This window comes from Lissotriton helveticus, chromosome 1_2, assembly GCF_964261635.1.
Source record: "Lissotriton helveticus chromosome 1_2, aLisHel1.1, whole genome shotgun sequence".
Classification (NCBI taxonomy): domain Eukaryota; kingdom Metazoa; phylum Chordata; class Amphibia; order Caudata; family Salamandridae; genus Lissotriton; species Lissotriton helveticus.
In genome coordinates, this window is record NC_136058.1 from 420,199,856 (window position 1) to 420,223,329 (window position 23,474).

General features: G+C 50.3%; 1 long non-coding RNA gene across 1 annotated transcript in view; it reads left to right on the plus strand.

Annotated features, from left to right (window-relative positions):
* The window catches only part of LOC144807318 (uncharacterized), a 473,908-nt gene extending 451,120 nt beyond the window's left edge, over positions 1–22,788 (plus strand). Inside the window, exon 3 of the long non-coding RNA XR_013606200.1 lies at positions 22,674–22,788. This is a non-coding gene — a long non-coding RNA (uncharacterized LOC144807318). The remainder of the gene's footprint in view (positions 1–22,673) is intronic.
* Positions 22,789–23,474: the final 686 nt, after the last annotated feature.

Consider the following 23,474-nt stretch of genomic DNA (forward strand, 5'->3'; position numbering starts at 1 on the left):
ATAGCTAGAGCTGTGGCTGCAACTGACTTGAGGCACGCAGGCAGAGCCTGGGCCACCGGATCTAATGTGCTAGAAAAATAAGCACAGGGCTTGTATTGTCCTGCTTGATCTTGTTTGAGAACAGATAATGCAGTACCATCACGTTCAGTGACAAAAAGTGTAAAAGGCTTACTGTAGTTTGGTGTCGCTAGAACAGGTGCTTGGCATAAAGCTTTCTTTAACTCATTGAAAACAAGTGTATGTTCTTGGGACCAAGAGAGGACAGTCGATGTGGCTGCCTCCTGTGTCGTTAACTGTATCAGTGGCTTGGCTAGATATGCGTACTGAGGAATCCATTGTCTGCAGTAAGAAGTGAGGCCGATAAAATCTTGTACCTCCTTCTGTGTCTTGGGCTGTGGATGATGTGCTATTAACTGGATACGGTCTGGTGTCAACTGCCTACCCCACTTGGACAGTAAGTGACCAAGGTAGACTACTTGCTGGACACAGAATTGCAGTTTCGAAGGGGACACCTTGTGCCCCATCTCGGCCAGGAAATACAAGACTATAAGTGACGCACGTTCGCAGTCACGTTCAGAACAGGCTGTGATCAATAGATCATCGACATACTGGAGCAGGGCAGTGTCAGTTGGCATGTGAATATTGTCTAGTTGTCTTTTCAGTGCTTGACTGTAAATACTAGGACTTTCTGTGAAACCTTGAGGAGCTCGTGTAAATTTATAGCTCCTTCCATTTAAACAGAATCCGAAAAGGAACTGGCTGTCTGGATGAATGGGGACACTAAAAAATGCGTTCTTGAGATCAATAACAGTAAAGAACGTAGCTTCGGAATCAATGGCAGTCAATAGGGAAGAAATATCTGGAACCACTGGGTACTGGGGTATGATACATTTATTAAGTTCTCGAAGGTCAATCACTAATCGATAAACTGGGGGTGCATTGGGATCAGTACGTTTAAGAATCGGAATGATAGGAGAATTACATATATTGGAGTCAGTTTCTACAACTACTCCTTGAGCAATGAGCTCGTCAATGATTTTTGATAAGGCTGCTACAGCCTCAGGTGGCAATTTGTACTGTCGGATTCGTGGTAATACAACACCTTGCTTTAGAGTGACACGATATGGTGTAATGTGCATACAACCTACATCTGTTGGACCTTGCGCCCATAAATGCTGAGGTACATTCAATAATCTTGGATCAAAATCACGTAATACATAATGACCTTTAAAATCCCGTAAAAACAATCTCACTCCTTCCGGGGAGCAGCATATAACTGCTCCTAATTCTTTCAGGGTCTTAATACCTAGTAAATTCTCTGGGCATGATTTCGTAAGTAACAAGTCTGTAGTTCGGGACAATGGACCAACCTCTAGGGAAACGGGTTTCGATATTTCATTAACAATAGGCTTTCCTGAAAATCCAAGGGAAACATTTCTAGAGCCTGAGAGTGGAGCCCCTGGAACCTCGTCATGACTGATGGTAGTCCTACTTGCCCCTGTATCAATCAGAAACTTTCTGTCTTTCCCTAATACTTGACTGTGTACATAGGGACCCTCTTGATCTACAGGAATCTCGATGAGAGGCAAGCCAACCTCCCTCTCTAGGCTGTTTCATGAATACTGCTGATAGTCTGGATATTCTGACTGTGCATACTGGTACATCTGCTGTGTAACGTGTTGTGTGGCAGCTATAGGCTGCGGTACTGTAACTGTCTGTTGTGCATTCTGCGGTGGCTGAGAATTCTGCGAAACTTGTTCTTGTCTAGGAGGACGTGGTCTCTCTTTCGTTTTACCAGTAGCTATGTTATGTTTCAGAACTGCACTTTGGTTTATATAATGACCTGGCTGTTTACAGTAATTGCATGTCCCTTTAACGGGAGCTGCAGGATGACTAGCTTGATTCGTACCCCTCTTCTGACTGTCTTGTGGAACAGACTGTGCAACCAGTACTTTCATTTTCGTGTCTTTCATACGTCTCCTTTCATGTTCCTGCTCCTCCCTGATTCTGTTCTGGTGATACTGGAGCATCTGGAGCATTTGTGACGGAGTATTAGCTTGCCAGGTACTTTCGACTTTCAGTACTCGATTTTTAACTTGTGGTAAAGAATTCTCAACTAGTTTGGTAACAAAAAGATGTGGATACGATTCACTACTTGTTTTCAGGCCGCTATTAATAATGAAACATTTCTCGAATCTCGAATAAAAATCACTAGTGTCTTCGTCTTGTTTCTGTTTACAGGCTGAGATGGCATCCCTGTCTTCCTTTTTCGTGGCTAGTAATCTTGGCAAGACTTGTATTAACAATTCGGGCAATGCTTTAGCTTTGTCCCCAAGACCGGTACCTGGAACTCGTGTGTTATCTTCAGTCTCTAATGCGGTCCAATCTATCTTTTTCTCTCCCACCTCCCATTCTTTTTCTTTGAGTTTTTCATATATGCCCGCAGGCAACAGGACCTTTAACATTTTAATGATATCAGGATACGTGTATTCTCCCATACGGAGCATGTCCTTTAATTCACGGTGGAACCCTGCTGGATCTTTATCGTGACAGGGTATTAACTTTTTCATTTCTAGAAGTTCTATTTTCGTGATAGGGGTGTAAACAAATACTCGTTCTAGATCACCCCCCTCTCCCCTAACTGGATGTACTTCTCGCAACGGATTCTGTCTGTCTATGTAGAATGATTTTCTTTCTGGGGGTGGGACAGGAACAAAATGTGGATTCAGGAACGTTCTGTATTTGTGGCGCTGTTCTAATATGACACTAATTAAATCGGTACCTAGACCTTTCCATCTGTTCAGGAGTAACTCGTTTAGTACATCATGTAAAGGACCTGGATCAGAATGCTGATCCTCATACAATGTAATGAGGTGCTGGATCATATACGTACCCACCAGACGCTGCTCGGCTGGGGGCAGTTTCAGAAACGTTTGGGCCACTATTTCATCTGGAAACGTGGTAGAATCACTAGTCCATCGAACGGCTGATCGGGCTAGTTCTTGTTCATGCATGGTACTAAGCTCACTATAACCTATTCGTAGTTTCAGAATTTTATCGGTGGCCTGGAATACTTGTTCAAGAGAACACTGTTCTGGTACGGGAGGAGGAAAAACCTTCTTGTAATCTACACGTGAATGTCTGTCGGAAAATCTAGTTCTACCTACATACGCTATTCTGGCGGGATTCTCGCTGTCTACCTCTTCACTTGAAGAGTCATTCTCTTTCTCGGTTGCTCTTTTTGCTTCCTCCTTCTGGTGTATACTTATAATTTCCTTACGAATTTTCCTGTACATACTTTCTATACTACCTTGTGTCTTGTGTTTTCCCTCGGCTATATTGTCACTCCACCTAGTCAGGGCTTTCATCTCGTCTTTGTCTTTATCAGGATAATCTTGCTCTCTTATTAAACAGTTAATCAAGAACTGTAAAATCATATTTTGAATCTCGGCTTTCCTGTGTGCCATAGCTTCATGAATACTTCCTGGATTCTCTCCTGTACGGACAAAATGATATATTCTGTCTAGATGTTCTTTCATGTCAGGCAGGGTGGCCAAAATGTTGGCAACTCGTCTTAAACGTACTGAATATAATATCATGTGATCTTCGCACGGAACTGAATCATATATGCAGTCAGTAAGATGTCGCTTGAAGTCTGCGTATGTAGCCACTTTTGGCGTACGCTGTAACGCTGCGTCTCTTGGCGTCAGTCATTTTACTTGAGGCGGGGTGATAGGAGCACCTCCTCCCGCTCCCTCTGAACTGGAATCGTCAGTTAATGCTGTACGTGCTGGTAAAGTGACTGGCAAAACAGGCACACCTAATGTGGGCTGGTCCGGGGATACTGGCACATTAACGTGGTCCCCGGGACCAGTGGCTGGAGGAACAGGAATTACATTATTAACAGGGTGCTGAGGGTGAGCAGGCGGAATAGGATTTGCATATGCTGGGACTGTATCGTCCAAGTAGGACGAAAGAAAAATTTCAGCTGCAGTCGGTTTATGACGTAGCTTAGTCGGGACCAATGGTGGCGGTAAATTACAGGGTACTTCCGGGGTTGCCTTCGGCAAGCCCTCGGCAAGAAGAGGATACATACCTTTAATAAGGGCATTTCTCTGTCTGTCTGACTGTTCTGCTCTAACTCGTTCACCTTCTTCTAGAAGTTCCCTTTCTTGGGCTTTTTCTGAGGATTCCCTACTTAATTCTGCTTTTCTGAAATCTTTTTCGGTTCTTCTATGAGATTCTTTACGCCATAACTCTATGGCATCTTTCTGGGATTGTCTGGCTTTCTTTTTCCATAATGCTTCTTCTACTCGCATGATGCACTCGGCATCCCATGTACCTGATACAGGCCATCGATATTTCTCTTCAAGATTCTTTGTATAATCCACCCATAAGTCTAGATATAATATGGCATCTAAGCCATGCTTGTGATACATAAAGTGTCCAGGACTGTCCCTAGGAGGGTCAGAAACTGCTTCTTCGAGTAACCCTTTTCTGGTTTTTATCTGACGTAACTTCGAAAACAGAGGCATGTCTGAATCGTACTTGAACTAAACACAATGCACAATGATCACTGGAAAGAAATGGCAAACAAATCACTCATACCACGACATAGAAGTACATTAATAACAGTTCGAACAGAATACTACCTGATACACTGAAAACATAACACTTGAATTTCTCGAGAACTGACTTACTAGAATTACTGGATGCACTGCTAAAACAGTACAGAACATACCGGTCTCATAAAGAGACACGTCATACCGTATCCACCTAGGTGAATACTTCGGACTGGATCTGTGTACCCAAACCCATCGGACCAGGGACAAACTAATGAACCTGTCTAGATACTTCCCCCGCAACGGTACTCACCGGGAAGCAAAACTTGAAGGCCTCGTACTGGACTGGACTGCTACTGGACTACTACGACGTCGAACTACGAACTTCGGACTTCAGAAACAGGTGGGCCTCCGGATACCTCGGACCTTGCTCTCTCGGCTTGGGCTCTGGTCGGGACGAACCGCATTCCTCACCGCCTCGTCTGGATGCTGGACCGCAGTCTCCGTCTCCTCCGTGGGCCTGAGGGAGACTTGATGAAGCAGAAATATCTGCACGTGCACGGTAGAGTTCCGTCACGTCTGTAGAAGGGTCAGGGGGCCTGCGTTACATCGCCGGCGCGTGGGGAAGGGGCTCGTCCCTATTCGGGCGCCATTATGTGGTAAATAAATAATTAATTACCGGTACTATTTTTCTATGCATTCAATAAACAGATAGCTCAATAAATAAGAGGCAGGATCCGGGGTATCTGAGTTGAACAGGCTTTAATCAGGCACAAGGGAAGGGACAGGATCGGAACAGCCTGAAATAGAATGGCATGGGATGGCAGCTGCAACGTTTCATTAACAGTACATGATATATATAGTAAAACGTTACAATTGCATTGAATACAGTAGGCGTAACAAGTGACAAACGTAAGATAAGAACACATGGGCGTAAGAAGAAGGCGTGCACAGGGCGTGCACGAAGACATGTGATGAGAACGTCACAGAAGTGTCATAAATGGGTGGATACATGGAGGGGGCTACCTGGGCAGCTGGAACCTTTAACCTAGTGGTGCGCGCAAACGGGTCATGACGTGTAACTGGAGAGAGCTGGGGGCTCTGACTTCTACACTAGAAGAGGAGACTAAAGTCTGCGATGTCAGGACGACATGTACCTATAGCATATCTGGTATCTTGTGTTTGGAGTACATGTTGATAGAATCTAAAAGTCATCAGAGCAAAGGCTACTTGACACTAAGACTGGTGCATGCATATATTCTTCATGTATTGCGTGTGCTATGAATCTTCTATGAAATATTAATACAGTAATTCTCTTGCATGGAGACAGAAAGACTAGACTATAGCTGGAGATGTTTATGCGGTTCGTTAGCTTAGGAATGTGAAGACGGAGAGCTGAACTGATAACTGTAGGCATAACATATTCTTGGCAGGCAGGCAGACAGGCCGGGCACCGCGCTGCGCGGCAGGAAGTAAGCGAAGGGTCAGGGATGCGGGAGGGGCTGCATCGCTCCTCGGAGTGGTTTCAGGAGACTGGAGCTTGAATCTGGTGTTCAGGCCCTTTGAGGCCTAGAAGCGGGGACAATTCGATGAATTAACGTGCACAATGTAAAACGTTGGCAACATAGGCCTAATACTCGTTGCTTTCACAGGGACTGGATAACTAACATACTAACGTTGGACACAACTATAATTGCGTCTTTATTCGGTCATAGGGGGACATATATGCATATTAATCATGCACATATTACATAGAATGGGGAACACGTAGGCACACATGACAAGGCAAAATTCAATTTTCCTCAATGAGGGAAGAGCTGGAGTCGACCACACTCGCACCCTGTGTCTTACAAGTTGAGATCCTCCGGTGAACCCCAGCTCAGCTCTTAATACTGTCATTGGGGTGCCAGGAGCCATGTTCAGTACACGTCTCAAGAATATTTTCCCAGTTTTTGAACAGCGTGAACCTTCGTAAAATCCCACAGTTAGCACCATAAGAGCAGGCCACCGTGCATTTGTCTTGAATGTGTCAGTGCTAGTTTTATTGGTTTCTTGCTGCTTGAGTTAGCAAAATGTAGAAATGTGGCGACAAGTTTGTTTCCGACTTCGCCAGATGAGCTTTCCAATATAAATGGTCATCCATTTGTATGCCGAGGTAGCCATGTTTTAATTAGCTTAGTTGGTTTACTATCAATCCTGAATGTCAACAATAACTTTGATTTAGGATTAATTATCATATATTTTTCTCTTTATTGATTATTAACTTCTGTACTTTAGAGAATAGCTCGAAGCCTTCCAAAAGTTGATGCATTGATTTTTCAGTATGCGCTAATATTACTGTATCATCTGCAACCAGCGGGATCGGAATATTCTCCTTCTCCAATATCGGAACATGGAGACCAAGATTCCTGAGAGAATCAGTTCCATTGATGTGAATGTTAAATAAAGCCGGGGTGGGTACGCAACCCTGCCCAACGCCAATGTTTATTTCAAACTTCTCTGTGCATTCTCCTTTTACAGTGAATCTTATTCTGGAATGATTGCCGCGGGGGCAGATCCTTTCGGATACTCAAATAGTTGCTTGGGAACTTCCTTCCTCCAGAAGACTAAGAAGGACGGAGCGGCGACAGAATAGAATCCTGTTTTTAGGGCTCCAAAGACCACGAAGAGTGGGGAGTTTCCAGGGACACCTACTTCATACAGATCATGTACAACCTCAGAGCCGGGTCGATTCTACTTTGGCCTTTTCAGGATCCGGCCTGAAGGTTAGAGAGAATATAGTTCTCCTCTGTCCAGGTCTCGAGTCGTAAGAGTTTCCCAAAGATTTTCCTGATGTTGTCTATGAAGGAAATTAGCTGATAGTTGGAGGGGTCGCCTCTCCCCCCTTTCTTGTGAATCACCACAGTTATGGAAGACTTGCATGATTCTGGAATCACACCAGACAAAGAGTTTCTGGCCTTGGTGCCCAGAATCAAGAAATCCCGCACCGGAGGCCGCCGCTTCTCGGTGAATGCGGCCTCACACTGGAACTCTCTTCCACTGCAATTACGCACTGAATCTGAATCGCTTTCGAAAAACATTAAAAACCTTCCTCTTTCCCAATTGATCCTCTTCCCTCCCCCCCCCCTCCCCTCCCCTCAGAGTATCACTCAATCTCAGCGCTGGGATGCCTTCTGGTAACCATGCGCTTTACAAAAACGACATACAATACAATACATACAATACACCAACAGTCATTATGGTGCTAAATAAAGCTGTTAAAGACCCTGAAGCACTGAACATCTGAACTGGCCATCCCTCCTTTCCTCTGAATCCATGCAATAACGCTTAGTGGAGGTGTGGAGGGGGGAAGCCCATGTTACCGCACAGCAAACAAAGTGATGCTATCAAGAGTACAAATGTATGCCCAAACTAGTAGACCAGGAACATGGAGGAACAGCAGGTAACTAGTAACAATGCTTCGCTGTAGACTGATTTCTGAAAAATACCAACTCGATGACTGTGTGGATGCCGCCGCTCTCCACGAACGGTCCATTAACCAGAAATGTACAGTTTTGACATTTGCTGATACAACTTCAACAATTTGGAAAATACAGTTAAAAGCAACGATAGAACAATCACACTTGATTCAATCTATTCACAGAATTTAGCAGATTACCCCCAACCCATAGAATCATGAGACTACCATGAGCCAGACCAGAGGAATCCACCCGTAGGATCATGAGACCACCATAACGTTTGAGCAAGAAGCAACAGCTAAGACGCAGATATTCGCTGTATCAGAAGTCCACAGTGATGGGTCGAGGAGATGTGGTCATGGAGTGACTCGCGTGTATGCTCTTCCTTTAGCGTTCTCTTTTTTGTGTTTTCTTTCCTTTCATTCTTCTCCTTCCTGCCTGTTTTTCTTCTTCCCCTCACCCCGCCCGATTGCCCTAAATTCTTTCATTTATCAACCAAGGGGTAAGATGTTGATTAAAGCTTAATTTGAGCCGTGGTCGCAGGTGGCACCCATCTGCATTCTCGTTTTGGAAGCCGGCACTTATTTTCCCTCATCAGACTTTGACCCATAACGAGGGAGTGAAAAACACAAAAGGGGGAAAAAAGAGGAAGAGAAAGATGAAAAAAGTGCCAAAGGGAGAATGCAGGGACCTACAGGAGTGAGGTAAAGATGCAGAGAGTGTCAGGGGTGGACTAAAGAGCCAAGAGGTGGAATCAAGAGTGAGATAAAGAAGCGACCCTTGACCCTGATCCAGGCAGGTCGCTCCCTACGCCGTACAGCTCTACCTGTCTGTGCCCATGTCCCTGATCTCGCTGCTGCTGCGAGTTCAAGATCCTCCTCCACCCGCAGGCTCCCACCTGCTCCTCATCCCTGGTGGCCCAGTGGTAAGCCGTAAGTATCTGTGTGTTCGCTCTGTTCCTTTTTCCCTGTTATTTGTCTGCTGTTGTATTACTTTTTGCGGTATCTGTTCCCCACTGTTGTATTACTTTTTTGTATTCTGCTGCTGTATTATTTTGTGCCCACTGTTGTATTCCTTTTCTTTGTATTCTTTGCTTCTATCCCCATTTTTTGCTCTGTAGCTCTCCAGCATTTCAGCCTTCCTCTCCCCTTCCCGCCGATGCGTCCCCTGCTCCTCCCTCCCACCTCCCCTTCTAATGGCGGCCGTACCGAAAGCACGCCAAATGCAAACCTGCCTGCGCTCATCCGCGCCTGGACCGCACCCAGCGCCAGACCACCTGGCCACCCCGAACGCCACTACAATGCCAGCACCCTCCACACACTCAACACTGGCCGATTATACACCTGCTTCCTGGCCACCCCAAAGCGCACCCAAGGATCCTTCTCCTGCCGGAGCTGCAGCTTCACCAGCCTTCAATACGCCACCACCTCAGATGCATACTACTCAACACCCGCTCTGCCCGCAAGCACGCCATTGAACTCTGGGACCTACCTGACTCATTCTCTCCGGACAATACCTTCCTGGCGGAGACCTGGATGAACCCCTCCCCTTCACCCGACATCGCCATAGCCATCCCGGACGGCTACAAGATCACCCGCAGGGACCGTACCAACAGAGAAGGAGGAGGAATCACCATCAACCACAGGAACACCCTCAGAATCTTGACCAGCCCCGACAACACTCTCAGCGCCGCCGAACACCAGCACTTCCAGATCCACATCGACCCCAATACCACCATCAGAGGAACCCTCGTCTACAGACACCCCCGGCCACAGTGCAGCGCCTCCATCCCCGACTTCGTCAGCACGCACGCCCTTGCATCCACGTACTACTTCCGCCTCGAAGACCTGAACTTCCACCTCAACAGCAGCTCTACCACCCTGCTCGACAACCTCGGACTCAAACAGCTAGTCACGACTCCCACCCACTCCGCCGGACACATGCTCAACAGCATCTTCTCCGCCAGCAACTATGTCACCTTCAACCACACCACCAAACTCCACTGGACCGACCACCGCTGCATCCACTTCACCTTCAAGAAACCCACCATGCACCACCACACACAACGGACCCCCCGCTGCAGCTGGAGCAAAAGTCACCAAAGACCAGCTAATCGCCACCCTTGCCCGAAACCCACCAACTGACACCACCGACACCAATACTGCTACCCGCAACCTCAGGCAATGGATCGGCGACTGTGCCAACACTCTCGCCCGATCAAGAAACCCTCAAACAGATGCACCAACAGAAAAGCCATCTGGTTCACCGCCAACCTCCAGGCATCCAAACAGACCTGTTGAAGGGTCGAGATGAAGTGACACCTCGAACAGACACCGGACAGCAATGCAGCCCAAAAGAGCGCCATCCGCAGACACCACCAACTCATTCGAACTGCCAAAAGGACTTCTTTCAAGGAACGCTTTACAACAACGCACACAACAGCAAAGAGCTCTTCAACATCATGAAGGAACTCTCCAACCCCAGCTCCAACTCCAACAACATCCTGACTTTGTGCCATCGCAAGACCTATGCGACTCCCTAGCCACCTTCTTCCACTGTAAGATCGCAGACATCCACAACAGCTTCAACAACCAGGCCCCCCCAACAGCCACCGACCCCCAGCCACACCAACCCCCTGCTCTCCTGTACCCATGTCAACGACGACAACACCATCAAAATCATGAACACCATCCACTCTGGCTCACCATCAGACCCCTGCCCGCACCACATCTTCAACAAAGCAAGCTCCACCATTGCACCCCATTTCCGCCAGATCATCAACAACTCCTTCGAGACCGCCACCTTCCCGGAGAGCTGGAAGCATGCAGAGATCAACGTCCTACACAAGAAATCCAAGGCGAACCCTAAGGACCTCAAATACTTCCGGCCCAGCTCCCTACTCCCGTTCCCAGCAAAAGTCATTGTGAAGATTGTCAACAGGCCTCGAGGAGAACAACATCCTGGACCCATCCCAATCCGGATTCCGCAGCAACCACAGCATCGAAACTGCCTTCATTGCAGCCACCATGACATCAGGAACCTGCTGGACAACGGAGAAACCGCAGCCCTCATCCTCCTGGACCTTTTGGCCGCCTTTGACACCGTCTGCCACCACACCCTACGCACATGCCTCCACAACGCAGGGATCCGCGACAAAGCCCTGGACTGGACCATCTCCTCCCTCACTGGCAGAACCCAGAGTGTCCGCCTCCCTCCGTTCCGATCTAAAGCCACCAAGATCATCTGCGGCGTTCCCCAAGGATCATCCCTCAGCCCGACACTCTTCAACATCTACATGGCACCTCTCACCCACATAGCCCGATCGCATGCCCTCAACATCATCACATATGCCGACAACACCCAGCTGATCATCTCCCTCACCAAGGCCCCCACCACTGCCAAAACCAACCTCCACGAAGGAATGAAGGCCGTCACCGAATGAATGAAGAACAGCCGCCTGAAACTGAACTCGGACAAGACGGCTGCACCCTTTCCACCTGGGACGACGCCTGATGGCCGGCCACACTGGGAGCTTCATCGACTCCCACTGACCACGTGAAGAATCTGGGGTCCATCCTGGACTCATCACTGTCAATGACCCAGCAAGTCAACGCTGTATCCTCCTCCTGCTTCAACATCCTCCGCATGCTCCGTAAGATCTACAGATGGATCCCCCCTGAACCAGAAGGACAGTCACCCAGGCCCTCGTCACCAGCAGGCAGGACTACGCCAACGCCCTCTACGCAGGAACCTCGGCCAAACTCCAGAAACAACTACAACGCATACAGAATGCCTCTGCACGCCTCAGCCTCGACATCCCCCGCCACAGCCACATCACATCCCACCAGAGAGTCCTGTACTGGCTCCCCGTCAACAAGAGGATCACCTTCAAGCTCCTCACCCACGCATACAAGGCACTCCACAACACCGGACCAGCGTACCTCTGCAGACGACTCAGCTTCTACACCCCGAACTGCCAGCTTCGCTCCGCTGACCTTGCCCTCGCCCTCGCCACCGTCCCTGTGTGGGTGAAATACCCCCTCCGTCCTCAGACCCCATCCACTGAGTGAGAGACCCCTGTGTGGGTTAAATACCCCCTCCATCCTCAGACCCCATCCACTGAGTGAGAGCCCCCTGTCTGGGTGAAATACCCTCTCCATCAGACCCATCCACTAAGTGAGAGACCCATGTGTGGGTGAATACCCCCTCCATCAGACCCCATCCACTGAGTAAGATACCCCTGTGTGGGTGAAATACCCCCTCCCTCTGTCCACAGACCCATCCAGAGAGTGAGAGACCCCAGTGTGGGTCACACCTGATGGTTCTGTCTCATAACTTTATTGTGACTACATCCTGCTTCTCTCCTTGTTTTGTGAGTGAGCTCCTGAAGGGGGAGGTGAACAAGAAAGTAGCAGAGAAAAGCAAACCCTGATGTGGTGCAAAGCAGTGGGAGAGAGTTGATTGTCAGAGGTAGTCATTGCGGCGAGGTACGGCCCGTACAATTGCTGCTCCTCGAGAGGTATCCGTTTTCTTCAAAGTGTACTTTACATTTTATTAATAGCGCTAGCGCGCTGCAAGTGCTGCCGGTCCTAATACTTTCAGTGCCAGTTTGTGACCTGAGTTGTTTGTACTAAATAGTAAAAGGTTGTGCTGCTTATTCACAGCGAAACCCTCTTCTATGCAGTCCCGGCTATGTTTTTGCTTACTGGAGTGGCATCGTTCAATAAGAATGGAAAATATCTTCAATTTGTAGCGTTCCTTAAAAAGTAAACATTTCTTTAATTGCAAATTGTCCTTAATGTATGTGTGGTACGACGTTCCCGTTGTGCGCTCTCTATCATCATGTAACTAGCATGTGTGGCAGAGGTTTTTACCTATTTTTACAAGTCATGCAAATACATTGTAGGTGTCTTATTCCATTGTTGTAAAGACAGAGGCCTCATTTGTCTCAATTGTCTAAGCTATTCAGCTAAGTTGTGTCAATGTAGCTTTGTTTTTAGACTGAATCTATTTAGTAAACGGGTTCTCTTGGTTTCTTCGAGCGAACTTAATTCAGCACAGCTCACGTGCTCAGTATCTTTGTTGTAGCTCTCCGTGACAGCAACTTCTGAAAACAAATGTGTGCAGGGCCCTTCTGTTCATCTGGCCAGTGTACGGGCTCTGCATTCACATTATAATGTTATGCAATTACTTCATAACTGTTGCAGAGGCCTGCTTGGGAATTGTTTAGCAGTGATACTAGTGTATTTAATACCGAACCTCTCTTGTTTTGCACGTACTCCGGTTCTTAGCTACATGACTGCGGTTTTGTCTAAACAATTGCATTTTATTTTCCATGGGCTGTTTCTTTAGTACATTGTGGCGTCTCGAGGTCACCTAAAAGCGATCATGGGAGGTCTGTACTTTGTTTTCATGTTACACCTGACCGTGTGCTGTCATCCGTACTGGAGTGAGCACGTGCCTTGCTCTCCACATGCGGCCTAAGCAGAATGTTGCTTGTAAGACCTGAACTCTTCTGTTTTTATAAATGACCAAACAAAAACATTTTTTGAAAAGCAGTATGAAGACGGAAATGGGAGAAGTGGTCCCTTAAAAAAAAACATGCTTGGACGGGTTACAGTTCACATTTAATGCTTCTAAAAATGATTTCTTAATTACCGTGATTGATCATCTGTGTGCAATTTATATCCCATGAAGTTTTAAAACATATGCTTACAAAACGCCCCGGTGTAGTCACGCTCAGGGCGGAGCAGAAGGGAAGGGGAAAAAATAATAAAATATTGAGAAATGACAAGACACAACACAAATGTAACAAACCAAGTGATAGAACAGTGAATATCACCCTGTGACTGGGAATGGTGATAAGACAAAGTGCAGTTAATGGGAAAGTGCTTTGTTGGAAATGGGATCCCCGGCTGGCCAGGGCTTTCGCCAAAGTCAGTCAGAGACCACCACACCCAAGTCAGGGCAAGGGAGTTACACGCCAAGATAACCCCTACTCACCCTCTAGGTAACGTGGCGCGAGCAGCAAGGCTAAACTTGGAGGCGATGTAGGCTAAGTATTTGCGCACGCACCCCAGCAACAACAACCAAAGGCCCACCACAAAGGAAACTCCACACAAGGTTATATAAAAATAGCCTTTGTATTACACCATAACACATTAGATAAAACACACACTTTACAATGTGCCAGAGGCACGGGCAGAATTTACAGGGGGATATTTACAAGACAGGGCCACCTGGACCACTGTCAGGAATCAGAAGTAGCACTTTCAGAAATAGCACTTAGAAGGTAAAATCACTGTAACACACAATAAAAATAGAGCACACAACCAGTCACTACTGGTAACAGGACCTCACTAGCACCACCTGCACTAGGGAGAAAACAACCACCTATGTATTACAATACCTGTAGGGGTGTAAGAGGAAAACACATGATGCAATGCATAACATTCATTCAGAGGTGTAAAAACAATATCAATTGCGCCAATCTCACAAGTCACCACCTGTGACTGTCCATGTGTCCCAATGTCAGGGGGGGGCCTAAACGTGGCAGCTGCCCACGAAGTGCTGGGCAGCTGGAGATGAGGATGGGGCCAACGCTGGAGCCTCACAGGCTCTGCAGAAATCAGATGTCCCCCTGAGCCTCTCAGGGCTCTAAAACAACAATGGGGCCAATGTTGGAGCCTCGCTGGGCTCTCAAGAACTAAATTGGCTCCCTGAGCCTCTCTGGGCTCCAAGTAACTCACAATGCCCTCCTTGAGCCTTCTGGGCTCAAAACACAATTGTGGGATTGTTGGAGTCCCTCACGGGGGACTCAGAAACACATCATGCCCCCTGGACGCTTCGTAGCGCTTCTGTGCGCTTCAGCAGGGAGAAATCGACCGCCCCTACCAAATCTCACGCATCTCGCGTGAGTCGCGTATCCCCCGAGGCACACTCACCGGTCTCGAGGCGGCGGTCTTCTTCACGAGAGCTCCCGCTCCTCGGGGCTCTCTGCAGACTTCTCCCCTGGGCTCTCCCTCGCTTTGGGAGCCTGGGGGGGACAAGGAAAGACGCCGGCCTCTCTCCTGTTCACCGGATCCCGGGGTCGGCTCCCGGCAGCTTCTGGCTTCCTCCTCCCTTTGCCTGAAGTCCCGCCTATAACCAGGCGAGTCGCGGGCACTTCCGGGTCGCGCTGCTGAGGGCAGCCAGTAGTAGCGCGGCCCTGGAGACGTGGAGGCGGCACTTCCGGGTCGCACAAGGCAGCGGCCCGGCAACGATTCAAATGCCCCTGGGCTGCGGCGGTGATCTTCGAGGGGCAATGCCGGGTGGGCACCGGCTCTTTAAACACAGCGCTAGGTGGCACTCGTTATGGCGGCCAGGTCCCTGGCGAGGTGGGCACTCGCCAGGGGACTCCAAAAATCGGCCAATCAAGCGGGCACACGCCGGGTGGGCACCGGCTGAAAACAACAGCGCTCCCAAGCGCTAGGGGGTCGCAATAAAGCACGCTCAGCGCTATAAGCAAAACGAAGCGCTCCCAGGCGCTAGGAAACTCAGGAAGCGCTCACCAGCGCTAGGGACAACAGAGTCCAGCAAAAGTCCTTCCAGGGGGGGGGGCAGGGGGGCAAGGCTGGGCCCAGAGCCAGCTCACTGGGTCTCCAGGCAGGGAGACACCCCAAGTGGCGATCCTCTGGCCCAGCAGCAGCAGCAGCAGCAGCCCCCTCAGGATCCTAGAAGAGAACAACTTCAGTGGGGACACAGCCCCATTTTTATACACCATTTCCCTTTGTCTGAGGGTGCAGAGTGGGGGCAGAACCAGTCGCAGCTGGTTCTTGAGTACTCTGATGGCCCAACCACCCATTCTATTGCCTGGCAGGGCTTGGGTCATTAGACACACCACAGGGGGGCGGAGCCAGCATTGTGTGGAGAAAACCCAGCCCATCCAGGACACAGGTACACTCCTCCCACACATTACTCATGCAGATCTCCCACTCACCACCGGGCAGACCCATCCAGACTTCCTGGAGCCTGGCATGCCAGCCAGCTCCAGCCAATCACATGCCAGCACCCTCACAGCACACGTACAGCCATGTCTAGAAATGGCGCTTCTCTACTAGACACATACATGCTGCATACACCGTTGCGCAGCATTCACTCACACGAGTTCACACATACCAGACTCAAGCCTGTACACCCCACGCATCAGGAACTACCAGGGACACATACCTTCCCCATGCATTCCTATGGGCGGGCAGGCCTAGCTCAGCACATGCACTCAGAGCGCGCACGCACTTTCCACTGGGACACAGTGAAAGTGCACAGAATCCAAAAATCACCATCTCCAGGTCACCATTTCAAGCAAAAAGTCTAGGGGTGAACCTGCCCTAAGGGCCCAAGTCCAACATAACCCCCTTCCAGCCAAAACGCAGGGGAGACCAATCACCACCGTGATGGACTTCCCTGCTTGGAGCGATAGAACACGGACGCGGGCCCGCAACTGCAGGGACACCCTCCTGTTCTACGCCACGGTGAACCTATGGGATTCCTTCTAGAACCACTATCCGGACCAACTGGGCTACCCCACTGGTACTCCCGAGCTGTCCGCGGCCAGGACCAGGCCCTGGGCCACCCAGGTGCCACTGGTCCTTGCCAATTCGCAGAGCGGGGGGTAGTAACCCCTGGCACATAGTGGCCATTTTCCACTCTTCCTGTCTGCAAGACAGGACTAGACTGCCACTGGTTCTCCAGCCTAAGGCCTACAACCTCAGGCGGACCAGGAGTCTCAGGGAAGGCTCTCCTCCCCTTACCTCTTCTTCTAGGGTTCCTCCTCCCTCTGCGAGGGGTACCCCTAGAACGCCATTCCAACCCAGGACTTATCCACTCAGGTTGCACCGGGGTCAGAGGTGGGCTCTCCCACCCTCTGCACCCCCTTCCAGAGGTCTGCCCTCTCCCACCTGGAGAAGTTCCTCTGGAAGAAGAACCGGTCAGGACACTGGTTACAGTCGTCCTACCCTTCAGGTCAGGCTGATCCTGAACCTGGCCTTCCAACCTCTGGTCTACAACCTTCGGTGGAACAATTGCCTGGCACTCCAGGACTTCTGGGGACTTACACTCCATCCCCCTGAGGCTAACAAATGAGACATATGTTGTGTGACTGTCTGTCTGGCGCAGATCTCCCGCCCTCTGTCCACCTGACAGTGCGTGACGATCTCCCAGACCAGAAGTGGCGCCACCCGGGTCACTACACAGGAACCTAGCCCAACTGGGTAGTCCCTGACCCACTGGTCCTTCCACTGGGGAACTCCCCCAATCACTCCTCACTCTGGACTCCTGTACCCTCCCTACCGGAGCGGTACTGCCAGCCTCTAGAACCACAGGAGCTCTGGTTACAGACGCTCCAGGTCCTCTACTCACTAAGAGATCTTCCTCAAGTGGACTAACAGGACAGCCTAGGTCCCCAACCTGGTGTTCCCTACAGAAACCATCCAAGTCCTGAGGCAGGGCTTCGGGCGTCCGGGGAACCTCGGTCTCCCCCTCACTCCTGCTCCACTGAGCCAGGCAGTGAGCCCCTACACCCTCCTCGCTATCCTGGGACCTAGCTGGGCTACACTGAGCCTCTTCCACCACGCTGGGCTGGAAGATACCTGAACCACTACTTTTGGAGTCACTCCCTAATGACCCTAGAGAACCTTTATCACTCTCCCAGCGCTCTGCTTCCTCAGCAAGCGCCCAAGGACTAAGGGATTCAGACTTCAACAGGTGCTGGCGCAACTCTGGACAAACAACACTGAGCAACTGCTCCTTGAGAAACATATTCAGTACTCCGTCTTTCTCATCATCCGAGCTAGCCGCCAGCCAATCCCACATTGCATCAGAACAGTCATCCACAAAAAAAACCCACTTCTGTTGAGGCGGTTTCCTACTGCCCCTGAACTTCAACCTTAACTCCTCCTCTTGGGAACAAGGGACCATACGTTGGGCACGGGGTAGGGGACTGTCTGCACTGAAGTCTAAATAGCTGCCACCACTGGACTCAGCCCTCCCTGGGGAATCCAGAAAATTAAAACTGCGCGCAGGGGATAGTCTATCCTCCAGAGCTACTTTGCCCCTGGTGGAGGCCCTCTCAGCCTCCTCTATCCTTTCCTGCGCTAAGACCATCTCGGTCTCTAGCTGTTGCTTCCTAAGCTCCAGCTGCGCCATAGCCTGGGCATGCTCCAACCTGAGCTTTTCTAAAGCCAGCTGGTGCTCCCTTTCTCTCCTCCTATCTTCCAGCTCCTCTGGGGACAGGGAAAGGGATGAGGCGCTGCCTCCTACGCTGGACCCAGCAAGGGACTCCCTATCCATGGGGTCCTCACTCTCTACTGGCATCCAGGTGCTGTCATCTTCTTCCTCCTCTTCTGAATCTTCAGGGGTCCCCACAGACCCACCACCCTCCTGGTGTGGAGCCCGGGCCCTTTCCTCACTGCGCTCAAGATCCCATTGATCCTCTTGCCATTTGACCATGCATCTCCTAAGTGCATACCAGCCTGACTGATCCGCCCCTATGCCTCTCTCTTCACAGAACTTTCTCAGCTCCCACGTACTGTAGGTATCTAGATCACTGAAATCAAAGACAAGCTCCATCTTGGCAGACGTTCTAGAGAAGAGATCACACAGGGAACCTAGGGGTCTGAGCTAACACAGGAGTACACAATTCACAAGGTATCAGCAAGCTCTCTATCCCAGAGAACTCCACTCACTTGCCTAGTGCCACACACCATTCATCCACACACAACCCTCCCCTCGGACTGGTAAGGCAGTTTCTACCACCCCTGATTCCTCAACCTGACCACAAGTGACACAGGTACCGACTCTGGGCGCAGGGAGGGGGACAAATGTACTGGACACAATTGCACAATGATACCTTCAGGAGAAGAAAATATGAAACTTCCAAAAAAAAACAATCCCCTAAAATGTGGTCATCTAAAATGCAGAGTTTTGTGGTGCAGCCAGCCGCTACCAAGGTACAAGGCAAACACAAATCCTTATCCCACCGCTTGCCGCCAATGTTGGAAATGGGATCCCCGGCTGGCCAGGGCTTTCGCCAAAGTCAGTCAGAGACCACCACACCCAAGTCAGGGCAAGGGAGTTACACGCCAAGATAACCCCTACTCACCCTCTAGGTAACGTGGCGCGAGCAGCAAGGCTAAACTTGGAGGCGATGTAGGCTAAGTATTTGCGCACGCACCCCAGCAACAACAACCAAAGGCCCACCACAAAGGAAACTCCACACAAGGTTATATAAAAATAGCCTTTGTATTACACCATAACACATTAGATAAAACACACACTTTACAATGTGCCAGAGGCACGGGCAGAATTTACAGGGGGATATTTACAAGACAGGGCCACCTGGACCACTGTCAGGAATCAGAAGTAGCACTTTCAGAAATAGCACTTAGAAGGTAAAATCACTGTAACACACAATAAAAATAGAGCACACAACCAGTCACTACTGGTAACAGGACCTCACTAGCACCACCTGCACTAGGGAGAAACCAACCACCTATGTATTACAATACCTGTAGGGGTGTAAGAGGAAAACACATGATGCAATGCATAACATTCATTCAGAGGTGTAAAAACAATATCAATTGCGCCAATCTCACAAGTCACCACCTGTGACTGTCCATGTGTCCCAATGTCAGGGGGGGGCCTAAACGTGGCAGCTGCCCACGAAGTGCTGGGCAGCTGGAGATGAGGATGGGGCCAACGCTGGAGCCTCACAGGCTCTGCAGAAATCAGATGTCCCCCTGAGCCTCTCAGGGCTCTAAAACAACAATGGGGCCAATGTTGGAGCCTCGCTGGGCTCTCAAGAACTAAATTGGCCCCCTGAGCCTCTCTGGGCTCCAAGTAACTCACAATGCCCTCCTTGAGCCTCTCTGGGCTCAAAACACAATTGTGGGATTGTTGGAGTCCCTCACGGGGGACTCAGAAACACATCATGCCCCCTGGACGCTTCGTAGCGCTTCTGTGCGCTTCAGCAGGGAGAAATCGACCGCCCCTACCAAATCTCACGCATCTCGCGTGAGTCGCGTATCCCCCGAGGCACACTCACCGGTCTCGAGGCGGCGGTCTTCTTCACGAGAGCTCCCGCTCCTCGGGGCTCTCTGCAGACTTCTCCCCTGGGCTCTCCCTCGCTTTGGGAGCCTGGGGGGGACAAGGAAAGACGCCGGCCTCTCTCCTGTTCACCGGATCCCGGGGTCGGCTCCCGGCAGCTTCTGGCTTCCTCCTCCCTTTGCCTGAAGTCCCGCCTATAACCAGGCGAGTCGCGGGCACTTCCGGGTCGCGCTGCTGAGGGCAGCCAGTAGTAGCGCGGCCCTGGAGACGTGGAGGCGGCACTTCCGGGTCGCACAAGGCAGCGGCCCGGCAACGATTCAAATGCCCCTGGGCTGCGGCGGTGATCTTCGAGGGGCAATGCCGGGTGGGCACCGGCTCTTTAAACACAGCGCTAGGTGGCACTCGTTATGGCGGCCAGGTCCCTGGCGAGGTGGGCACTCGCCAGGGGACTCCAAAAATCAGCCAATCAAGCGGGCACACGCCGGGTGGGCACCGGCTGAAAACAACAGCGCTCCCAAGCGCTAGGGGGTCGCAATAAAGCGCGCTCAGCGCTATAAGCAAAACGAAGCGCTCCCAGGCGCTAGGAAACTCAGGAAGCGCTCACCAGCGCTAGGGACAACAGAGTCCAGCAAAAGTCCTTCCAGGGGGGGGGCAGGGGGGCAAGGCTGGGCCCAGAGCCAGCTCACTGGGTCTCCAGGCAGGGAGACACCCCAAGTGGCGGTCCTCTGGCCCAGCAGCAGCAGCAGCAGCAGCCCCCTCAGGATCCTAGAAGAGAACAACTTCAGTGGGGACACAGCCCCATTTTTATACACCATTTCCCTTTGTCTGAGGGTGCAGAGTGGGGGCGGAACCAGTCGCAGCTGGTTCTTGAGTACTCTGATGGCCCAACCACCCATTCTATTGACTGGCAGGGCTTGGGTCATTAGACACACCACAGGGGGGCGGAGCCAGCATTGTGTGGGGAAAACCCAGCCCATCCAGGACACAGGTACACTCCTCCCACACATTACTCATGCAGATCTCCCACTCACCACCGGGCAGACCCATCCAGACTTCCTGGAGCCTGGCATGCCAGCCAGCTCCAGCCAATCACACGCCAGCACCCTCACAGCACACGTACAGCCATGTCTAGAAATGGCGCTTCTCTACTAGACACATACATGCTGCATACACCGTTGCGCAGCATTCACTCACACGAGTTCACACATACCAGACTCAAGCCTGTACACCCCACGCATCAGGAACTACCAGGGACACATACCTTCCCCATGCATTCCTATGGGCGGGCAGGCCTAGCTCAGCACATGCACTCAGAGCGCGCACGCACTTTCCACTGGGACACAGTGAAAGTGCGCAGAATCCAAAAATCACCATCTCCAGGTCACCATTTCAAGCAAAAAGTCTAGGGGTGAACCTGCCCTAAGGGCCCAAGTCCAACATGCTTTAAAACTGGTTTGTGGATACCAATGAAACCTTTATTTATAGGTTCCACAACCAGGATTAAAAAGAATGAGGATGGGTCGTGTTAGAAGAGAAGACTAGGTTCTCAAAACATTATTAGTTTTTCCCCTTGCCTTATTCTCCGCCCTGAGTGTGGCTACTCCAGGGCGTTTTGTAAGCAGACCCGATGATAAAGCATGTCACACACTTCTGTGTGTGGGTGAGGGCAGTTTTCAAAACAGATTTATTTTTTCTGTCTCGTGTTGTTACCCGTGTACTCTAATCTCTCCACCCCTTCTAGTGTGTATACTTTGCCTTAGGGGGTTCGGGGTGGTGGAGTTGTATAATTTCTTTGACCCTCTCCCCCGTGAATAGTGAGTTTTAAAACATATGCCTTTTGTAGCAGGCTCCCTTCCAGTAACATTCATCTTAGAAAGGGGCTGTAGGTTAGTAAGTTTGCAATTCAGGGGCTATGTAGCAGCTTGAACGTCTTTCCAAAGCTTATTACTGTTTTAAAGGGCGTAGTAATTTCTGATATTTCGCTTTTTCCATGGACTTATGTGTTTGGTTTTATTTCAGGGGGAAAACGTCTCTGTCTCTGAGAGCTGCAGTCATGCAGTCTGTCACTGAGAGCTGCAGTCTGTCTCTGAGAGCTGCAGTCATGCTGCTGTCTCTGAGAGCTGCAGTCATGCAGTCTGTCCCTGAGAGCTGCAGTCATGCTGCTGTCTCCGGTTAGTGCCCTTCCTTCCATTCCTGCTGCTTTGCTGCAGTTTTAAGACCTTGTTAGAGTTTCTTGTTGCTGAAATGAGGGTAATTTCTGATATTTATCTGTTTCCCTAATCTTCATTACTTGATTTTGCCCGCCGCAAGTCAGTGTCACTCATAGTCATTGAAATGCCACTCATAATTTCACTGAAATTATGAAAATGTCACACATAGCAATCTGAAACCTTGGCAGCTATGGTTTGAGGATTCACGGCCCTGTCAAATATACAGAATCACCTCCAGTAATAGGAACATTAGAAACGCTGCTCAGCCTCATTGCAGCAGCTGTGTCTACATTGCACACATTGAATGAAATACAAGTCCTCATTTAAATTCACTCCTGAAAGCCATTTCTGTTCCTTTGCAGGCGCCAATGCTTGTTTCCCATACAAGACCCTGTCATGGACTGTGTGTGTCCACACCTCTGTGACATTTAAATACCCAGGTCTTTACAGTCACTAAAGCTTGTTTCCCTGCTGGAGCCTGGAGGCGGCGGTTCTGTCAGCAGCCACCAGAGGGCGCTCCTCGCCTGCTGATGAAACACACTGAGCTGCACATTGAATGAAGGGAGAAGGGTTTTCTCTTCCGGGTCAGCGGCGGCAGAGACAGCACCAGCAGCGGTGATGACATCACTTCCAGTCTCTCCTGGTGTGTGCAGCCTGCTGCAGAGGAGGAAGGAGCCCTGTCTGGTGGGCAGTTACCTCTCTCTTCAGACCCTCACATACCCCAGAACTGCCCCCTCAGGAGGAGGAGAGAGCCTGGACAGGTTTCTGCTCAGGTAGGAGAGCTGCTAACTCACTGCAATTTATTAATACATAGATCAGACCCCCCACCCCTGGCATTCAAGAGAGCTCAGCTCTTCCTGCTGCTGAGGCTGAGTGGGGAGCGGAGGAGGAGAGGCCTGTCCAGAGGTGCAGAGGAGGAGAGGCCTGTCCATGGGTGCAGAGGAGGTGAGGCCTGTCCAGGGTGGTGCAGAGGACTTGAGGCCTGTCCAGAGGTGCAGAGGAGGAGAGGCCTGTCCATGGGTGCAGAGGAGGTGAGGCCTGTCCAGGGGTGCAGAGGAGGAGAGGCCTGTCCATGGGTGCAGAAGAGTAGAGGCCTGTCCAGGGGTGCAGAGGAGGTGACGCCTGTCCAGGGGTGCAGAGGAGGTGAGGCCTGTCCAGGGGTG